This window comes from Sesamum indicum, linkage group LG8, assembly GCF_000512975.1.
Source record: "Sesamum indicum cultivar Zhongzhi No. 13 linkage group LG8, S_indicum_v1.0, whole genome shotgun sequence".
NCBI lineage: Eukaryota > Viridiplantae > Streptophyta > Magnoliopsida > Lamiales > Pedaliaceae > Sesamum > Sesamum indicum.
Genome location: NC_026152.1, coordinates 13,490,927 through 13,499,063, shown reverse-complemented (window position 1 = coordinate 13,499,063; position 8,137 = coordinate 13,490,927). Strand labels below are relative to the sequence as shown.

Below are 8,137 nucleotides of genomic sequence, written 5' to 3'. Positions count from 1 at the left end.
TACCTTTCATCTAATTATGTGGAAGACCTACATTTATATATATATATATGAGATCGTGTATCTGGGATTGGAAATATTCTTTTCTTAGATTATATTCCCCACAAACAAGTGATTGATTGATTGGTGCAGAAATTAATTAATTGAATTAAATATTTCAGATGGAACATACTTGATATATATTTATATTGATATACAAAATAGATATATGTCATAGAATATTATAATGACTATGTGATTAATTAGATTTTATTGTTTGTGATTGTTAGTCAGCTGTAAGAATTTTTTAGTTGCTGCACACAATATAGGGCAATTTCCCTTCACAGGTTTGTGGGGTGGTAACTATATCGACTAGTTATGTATAATGTAATAATTCCCTCCGACACCGGCTAACGGCTATTGCTCGAGACTCGAAGTCACATGATATAACGCCATCTTTCTTGATAGGTCGGGTGGCAATTAACGATCAACTATACATAAAAATAATTTTCTGGAACAAATTTTTGGAATGACGATTGTTAACTAACTATAAAAAGAACTCTAATTGCCGCACAATGTAAGCACAATCCTTTCTAACTTACTTTTGATTGATTATACATAAACACAATCCTCCATTATAAGTTTGTGACGATTGTAAGCCAACTATTACACTCTAGACATTATAAGACATCGATGAATTCAATACTCACTAACAGATTTGTGGGATGACAATTGTCATCAACTATAGAAATTCAATCGCCACATAACGTAAGCACAATATTTCATAACAAGTAGTGTTATAATTTTTTTTTTTTTTGGCACAATTCTTGATAATAGGTATATAAAGTGTTATTTCTATTTTTCTATATTTAAAATGAAAAATAAAGATATATATATATATATATATATATATAGGTGGGGAGATTGGGAATCCAGAGAGAATGAGGGGCACAAGAATGAGATTATTAGACAAGATTGATGGATCTGTCTTGTACATAAAAGTCCTACTTGTCAGGTGTTGACATGTGACCTCAACACAATAATCTTAAGTTGAAGGATCTGAAGATGAAGAAGGGAGGGGGTCACTTCCTACATCTTATCTTTGCCACACCGCTCGAATCATGCCAATATCTTTGACTATGACTTTTAGCTACTTCCACTATGTTTCCATTATTCACGCCCTTCGAATCAAAATTAATTATATAATAAATATAATATATTTTTTTATATAATTTAAAAAATTATGTTATAAGTATAATTTATTTGTTATAAAAAATAATAATTTTGTGTAATATACTTACGGTTTAATTCAATCAAACATGATTTGAATAAAAAAAAATCACGTACTATGTACTTAATTATACATCACCAACATTTTTAATATTTGAATGTATTTATAGTTTTGCAAAAAATAAAAAGTCTGACCTAAAAGAATGTCGTTGTACCTTACTCTAAATATTTTTGCAAGGTACTTTTCATTCTTATAGACGAAATAAAATTTGTCATAGAAAAGTTTTTGCAAATAATTTTTCTTTTTAAACTCGTATCCAATTCAAACTTTTCTTTTTATTTCACATTAAATGGTGATAAGACACTCAACACGATAATATCTGAAAATAGGTATTTAAAAAAAGCACATGACCACGTTTCCACAAAAGGAGTTAGCCGATGATGTTGGTGTACAATTATTTATGCATGGTAAATATTGCAACAACTTTTGTTAGATATTATTTACTTTAACAAAAGCTATATATATATATATACGATTTTATTTTAAAAAGACATCTCAAGTGAAAAACAGCTCATGAGGATTAATATCTGGCTCGATTCTTCCTTCATCGTGCAATTTGAACATGTATTGTAAGGTTTTGAATTCTTTGTATCATTACATGATCTAGAAAATGCATTATCATATGGTATAAAAAAAAAAAATAACTTCATACTAAAAATTAAAAAATTCATCAATTTTCATAAAATAAATTTAAAATAATATTAAAAATTATCCAAATAAATATAATGAATTTACTACTAACATTTTAAATTTTTTAATTTCTGTCAAACTTTGTTATAAAGTTTGTCGGAGATTTATGTACATAATATCGGAAAGATCATCCAAATAACAAACTAATTAGTGAGACAAACTAATTAGTGAGACATTTTTTCCTAAAATAATTTCAAAATTACACTTACACTCCCTCCGAAAATTCTCCTTTTCTTTCCATTAGAATTTGAACGAAAAATGCTGACTTTAGTAAAAAAAAAAAAATTACATAAAATTTTAATTTAACCCTCATTCAACATTTCCCTAATAATATTTTATACTTGAAATTGGATAAATGTAATATATATAAAATAAAAAATGTGTACTTGTAATAAAATATTACTTTCAAATTATGACCATTGAATATAAAATAGCCGTAATTGATTAATAGAAAAACTAGTTATCTTTTGGTACCTTTTGTACTTTCTATATATGGATTGAGGTGTATACCATTGCCGCATCTGTTTTTTAAAACTATTTTGTCTTGTTCAGGTACTTCATGTAGTGCTTCAAGGAATAGATGCAATAATGGTATGCATCTCACTCCATACAAGAGAAGTAAAGAAAATACAAAAAATAATACTAGTTTTTACATTAATAAACGGTTATTTCTATTCAATGGCGATAACTCGAATTATTATTTTTAATTATATATATGTTTATATTTATCCCATTATATAAAAAATATTATTAAAAGAATGTCGAATGACAATTGAAAATTTATGTAATATTTTATTGATGTCAATATTTTCTGTCCAAACTTAAAAAAAGAAATTCATTACATAGATAATCTTATAGGAAGTGTAACTATAATTTTAAAATTTAAAAAAAAATGTAAATTTATGTTTTTAGAAAGGATCGAAATATTAATTCTAAATTAGATGAGGGCAATTCACACTTTTTAATGTGAAAAGAAAAACAACAATAGTATTACAGAAACTCAACACTTCAATCATCAAATCACAAAAGGAAGTTCGAAATATTCTTTTAGGGCAAGATAAATGTTTCGGTCATGTTATTTTAAGAGTAAATTTAAAACTTTAACAGGACAAGAATTTAAGGGTTGATTTGGGCCAAGATCTTGAGTGATTTGGTTGATCTGATCGGCCATAAGGTTGTCAGATAGATTCTTAAGATGGGCTCCATAATAGGTCCTCAATATGAATAATCAGGTTGACTTGCAAAAATAGTCGTTACACTTGTTCGAATGTTCCCAAATTAAAATTTTTTTATATTTAAATTAGAATTTGTTCAAAAAAAAGTACAATTGTGTCTGAATCTCTTAAATACAAATATGTCTTATGGAGTCAGACATATCTTTTAAACTAGTGTGTGTGGCCACCAAAAGTTGTGTGCAATTAATTTAAAATATTAAAATATAATTATTATATTTTCAAAATTATATATTTTAGTTAAATAAATAAAAGTATTAAAAAAATAGAGGTTGTGAGTAGTTACTTCAAAAAAAAAAATAAGTGGGAGAAGAAAAAACATAAAAGTTGAGAGAGAGGAAAAACTGGAGGTTGAGAAAAAAGAAAAAGAAAATGCTGAAATAATTAAATAAAATAAAAAATAGCAGATTAAAAACCAAAAAAGTGCTCTCCCTAAATAATTTAGTATAGATAATGTATGGAGTCACGAGCCATGCTGGTATTCTTTGATGGTTTAAGTATCAAGAACATATCGTGGATATTGTGTGATTTGTGTTTATAATTAAATTTCAGAATAATTTTGCTCAGAAAATATCAATAGATTGTATTATCACAATATTAAAGTTAGAAAATAAACTAATAAAGCTATAAATTAGAAGGTTCTCCGATAGAGAGTCACGACACTTGTCGTTGTCCTAAAATCATGATTACCTCTCTTCTTGCAGGTTTTAATGGTTGAACGTGACCTTAAGATAAAATCCTATTAGTTCTCAACAGTGTCTCTCATCCCAAATCGCAATTCCCACATCATTTATGTTAAATAATTATGGCTCAAACCAAAGTTTGGGCCCTTGCACTGGACGACCAAACTACTTAAGGCCCACTGGGCCGCCTAATCCACTAACCCGACCCACTACCAGGTTTGACCCGGTTACCTAAATACTTATACCCTATCTCTGATTAACCCTAATCCATTCCCCCTCATTCTCTTCCCGACTGCTCTTCTCCTTCCCTGACCCTTAGGGTTCTCCCCATAACCTTTGGGCTTCTGTGTTCTTACCTTCCCCAATAATGGCAGTTAACGTGCCATTAGTAGACAGCCTCTGTATATGGTTGGTTTATTATGGCTCAAGATTAACAAGTTAATCAATTCTCTTCTTCTTCCTCTATTATGTGAAATACGCTAAAAGCCTTTGTGGCTCAAACCTTTGTGGTTCTCTAATAAAACTTTTGTGGCATTCCTCTGTTGATTCTGGTGGAACCTTAGTGGTTCAGAAAGCCTTTGTGGCTTTAAGTTGTTTGAGCAACTGTGTAAGGGTTGTGGCCTTTGGCCTTTGTAGGCCCTGGGTCTTTTGGCTCCTGAGCCGTAAAATTGTCCCATGTCCCCTGCTCCTTTATCTTACAGTTTTTGGGTTTATTCCTTGTATCAGTTTTTTTGTTTATTAGAAATCTTGTAATTTGTTACAGGAAGGCTTGTAATTATTTTTTAAGTTTCTGTAATCCTTTTATATTGTAATTTGCTGGAGGTCGATCCACTTCTTACAATTTCTAACTAGTGTGGAGTGTGCAAAATTAATCTAAATAACAATGTTATTTTTAAAAAATATACTTCAATTCGATAAATTAAAATGAAAAAACGAAAAAAGGAGAGGAAGTTCTATATAAGCATTAAAAAAGTTAGAAGTGCATGAAAATTGAGAAAAAAAGATAGAAGAGTAAGATATTTGGTAAAATAATATATTAAAAATTAAAAGGATAAAAATATCACACCAAAATTTGAGGACAACATTTTTCAGTAATGATTAAGCAATAAAAGCACACCCCAATATTCCTTTTTTTTTTCTAAAATAATTTAAATTTTGAGATGAGTTCAGGCGAATGAGAAGACTTAAAAAAAGAAATATTTATTAAAAGATACAGAAAAAAGTAAAATAAAAATAAAAGAGAGGATAGGGATAGAATATAGAGATAGGCACCGACAGAGAAAAAGAATGTGCATTGTATGAGTATGATAAGAGTGGTGTAGCTGACTTTTTGTGCCCATCCACCACATACAAACTAGGAACCTCCCAAGCAAGTAGCAGAATGCCCTCATTTGGGATGAAGCTCTGCCTATTTTTTATTATAAGCTTTTTGTTTCGATTTAATGAAATGGCTCAACACATTTTTATCCTTCACCTATAAAGTTTAACATACTGATTTTACTATTAAATTATTTGGAATACTTTTATTTCCTAACATACTATTTAAGAAATTCGAAGAATAAACTCTATAATTAATAAATAAATTGAATTAATTAAACTTTTGATTAGTTAATTCACTTACCATATGCTCGCTTCAACCACATCTTTTAATTTATTCAGAATGAAAGATTTTCTATTCCACTCAGATATTACACAATAATATCACATCTTCATGTATATGTTATCCTTTCATTTTTCGAATTACAAATTTAATCTAATTATGTTTTTTTAATATATATGAAAAATTCCATTCAATTTTGTTTCTTTTCTTTCTTATTTTTTCTTTTATTTGATGGGTTTTTGTTTTTTTACTAGTTAATTATGTATGCGTCTTTTATTAGTCTTAAAATGGGATTTGTTATGACCTGGGTCCGTGAAATGGGCCCAAAATAGGCCCATGGCCACATTAGAGCTTCAAATGGGCCTAATTGAAATGAATTTGTTAATTGTGGATTCAATTAATAATTATTATAGAGATCCAAATCCTCGAATCATAAAAATAAATAAATAATGATGCACCTAATCTCATTACAAGAAAGGAATATGTTAGTGACCCAATATTAAGTGATATATATAAAAATATGATTTGATTGACATAAATGCCTACTGCATTTTAATATAAGTACATTATTTTTAAGATCTACTACATCAATCTAAAAATATTTAGGATGCCGCATTATCACTATTATCATAAATTATCTCCACAAAAAATAATAAATACCCACATAGACATGAGCATCCGAATGTTAATGTCTATATATTCATAACACAAAAATTCATATTGCTCTTATTCAATAAAAATTACAATTAATATATATTTTTGTGCAGTTATTAAGGCATGCATATATTTAATGAGAGCACTTATTAGCATATTTAAATCACAAATAATCATATTGGCATAAATCGTAATCATAAAATATTGCAATAACAATAATCATATTGACATAAATTGAAACCATTAAATATTGCAATAAAAATTAGGATAAATTACAAGGGTTTCTTTTGAGGTTTATATTAATTATGAATACCCTCCATTGTTTGAAAAATTATAAATACCTCCATAAAATTTTAAATATCCTAACAAATCCCCCCTCCCCCCACAATGAACTGTCAGAAGGAAGTATTTATTAGAGTATTTATAATTTATCGGGGTGATTCTTGTAATTTTTAAATAACAATATATTTATAATTATGACAATCTTATAAGAATATGTTATAATTTATTCTAAATATTAAGCATATTTCTAAATCATTCTCAATTTTCTATGATAGAAAATGGAGAAAAACAAAAAAATATTTCGACTTAGAACACAAAATTAAATAAATTTTTCAACCACCCAGTATGGTTGCCCTATCAAATATAATTTTTCTAAAAAAAATCTCTTTTATCTATTTGGCTAAAAAAATAAATTTTTAGGGGAAAAAAGAAAAGCAACCAAACAGTGTCTTAGCCGTGTGTAGCCATGGCTCGCGGCTAGGCGCCGGCTTGAGTGCGCCCAAGTGGCAGCACATGGCCATTGACTCCACTTCAGCAACTCCATGCCCGCATGGCGCGTGACTCATGCCCAGCTGGCGCATGGCCAGCACTTTTTCACGGCGACCATTTTCGGCAAATTCATGGGTCGAATTTTTGTGATTGTGCGTATTTTTCAGACATGCATACAGAAGACTGCAAACTCAATTCGATAAATTTATCTTAGAGAAGTCCTTATTTCAATATTAAATTATGAAAACTTTAAACTCTATATCAAATATGAATTCATATAGAATTCTGAGTCCACAAATCCAAACTCAATGTCCAACAATATCAATTAAAACATATATTAAAAAAATTACGAGAATTTAGGATATTCAAGAAAACTGATAAATAAAAATATTTTATCCTATTTGAGCATTTGTGAAATCTTTTCCCATGATCATTTTTAGTTCAATTAGTGATCAGTGTCACCCCAGTCACAATGCATGTTAAATCCTTCCTCCATAGAGCAAATAACCATTTCCCACCATTTAAAAAGGAGCAGCTTATGGCATATTTTTTTATCTAATAGTATTCTTGGTTTTTCTACTTTCTATTTGTTTTCTTTCTTTATTATTATGCAAATTTTCAACTGTTTAAAAGTGTAAATGACAGGGTGCGTACTTAATCTGGTTCAAAAATAATTTTTTATGACACTTTTGCCCCTCCTTTCGATGAGTACATTGATATCAAAAGTGTATTCGGTCTAGTTTGTCAAGATAAATGTTTTTAGGGTGGATATTGAAATATTCTTTTTTAATCAGGGTGAAAATGCCTATTCGAGTTATTTCCGGGATGCAATGTGTAATTTAGACTGAAATGACGGACAAAATTAAATACATTTGGGTCCCTTTTCTAGTTTTTGGCCGGCAAATACTGATAGTGCCATTAGTATAATTTTTTAAAAAATAGGGGAGTTTCTGCAATTACAGAAAAGTTGGCAATATCTGTATAATTATCCACATTATTTAAACATATCACACAATAAATTATTCAGTAATATAGTTGAAGCTGGGCCTCCGCCCCATCGGCCATAGCTGGTGTCATTGTTGAGAAGAGAGAAAAGGAACGCAGATCAAGAAGCTCCCCCACAGCCCCTCCTGAGATCCCCTTCGCTCTGTTCATTTCTTGTCAGTACACTGTCTTTCTCCTTTTCTCGACTTTTTCCTGCAACTTTAGGAATTCCCCTGTTGTTATTTGTTAGATTCTT

General features: G+C 29.3%; 1 protein-coding gene across 1 annotated transcript in view; it reads left to right on the top strand.

The window, feature by feature from the left end:
* Positions 7,903 to 8,137, top strand: part of LOC105168481 (ubiquitin thioesterase otubain-like) — a 5,020-nt gene continuing 4,785 nt past the window's right edge. Inside the window, exon 1 of the mRNA XM_011088581.2 lies at positions 7,903 to 8,057. The gene's annotated coding sequence lies outside the window, so the exon portion shown is untranslated. The remainder of the gene's footprint in view (positions 8,058 to 8,137) is intronic.